The following is a 1,377-nucleotide window of genomic DNA, read 5'->3' as shown; positions in this document are numbered from 1 at the left end:
AGCTTCTCAAAGATGGTGAATAAGTTAAGGGAGTTTTTTAATATTCCTCTGCAATATGAATCCATGTACAACCTTGTATTCCATAATTAAAAATGTCTTTGATCTGAAGGTCTTAGATTTATCCTAGCAAATTAAGTGTTGAACATGGGATCTCTAGGTTTTACTCATAGAGCAAACAAGTAAAGGCAAGCAGCGCCGCTGCCGGGGAGATACTCAACACAGAAGGAGAACAGTACCTTGACTCACATCAAACATCATCATGTGTCATCTGGAAAGGGAGGCTGATCGGCAGCGTGAGAGTTACCTTAACTCTGTCCCGGTGAGAGCAGGAGATACAGCTTAGATGTCAGGGGGAAGGTACACAGCCAAATACTCAAATAGACTCGGAATGCAGAAGAAGGAGGACACAACAAAGACCTCTCTTTACTTTGTGAAGTCTGTGAGGCGGTCCTGGCGCCATTATATCCCATAACTCTGCTGTGAATACTAGAGCGGTATCGCATGAGAAAATACGTTGAAAATAAGGAGTGTTATAAATATATGTGTTGTGTTTTCCATTCTTCAAGTGGGCCATGCCCATGGCCGGGCGGGTAAGTTTCCACCTGATCATTCGTATGGTTTTATTAAAAGAAATAGGATGTTAGCAGTAATGTAAATGAACCAAATAGAGAAGTAAAGATTTGTTGGAAAGGCTAGGTTTTTATTTTGGATTAATAAAAAGATGCTATTAATACTGAAAGAAAGTATTATCACAACATGAGCTTTTCATATAGTTCATCTAGTAGAGTAAGATGCCACTTGTAATTTAGACTGATGTGCAGTGCTGACGATGTAGCTTCCACCGTAGGATGCTATGATACTTAACGAATGAGCCTAAAAAACAGGTTAGTACAGTTGGGGGGAAAAAGTAACGGAGATGCCAGGGATTGAACCTGGGGCCTTATACATGCAAAGCATATGCTCTACCACTGAGCTACATCCCCAGGTCTGAAAGTGACCTGACACGGAGATGAGTTGGCACAGTTATTCCTTTTTAAAAAGATGGGCAGATGACTCTATCTAGGGAACAAAATAACACTGGATTCCTATGGTCTCAAATTCCAGTCACAGAACGTTCTTAAGCATTCTTCCAGGGACGTTTTGCACCATTAATATAGAATCGTCCTGCTGCTTTATAGCTCGGCATCGTGCTAGCTTCCCAAGCCTTATTTATAGATATGATGAAGCACCACCTTCCTTCAAAATTCATCTTATTTCTGTGGTCTCCTACTCATCCACCCAAGAAAATACTTTAATTATATTCCACAATGTCCCTATGCCTTCTATAGGGGAAGGGAAAAAACTCCTTATTCCCCTAGGTTCTGTGCCCGGGCCTTG

At 41.2% G+C, this 1,377-nt stretch overlaps 1 non-coding gene across 1 annotated transcript; it reads right to left on the bottom strand.

Moving 5' to 3' along the window:
• Window positions 1-911: 911 nt before the first annotated feature.
• Window positions 912-983, bottom strand: TRNAA-UGC (transfer RNA alanine (anticodon UGC)). Its single transcript has one exon. It is a non-coding gene; the product is annotated as a tRNA-Ala (tRNA).
• Window positions 984-1,377: the final 394 nt, after the last annotated feature.

The sequence above is a fragment of the Callorhinus ursinus genome, unplaced genomic scaffold (assembly GCF_003265705.2).
Source record: "Callorhinus ursinus isolate GAN/ISIS: 27379988/994484 unplaced genomic scaffold, GSC_fseal_2.0 scaffold11, whole genome shotgun sequence".
In the NCBI taxonomy this organism is placed as follows: Eukaryota; Metazoa; Chordata; class Mammalia; order Carnivora; family Otariidae; genus Callorhinus; species Callorhinus ursinus.
Note: the sequence above shows the minus strand (reverse complement) of the source record. Positions and strands in the feature narration are given on the sequence as shown.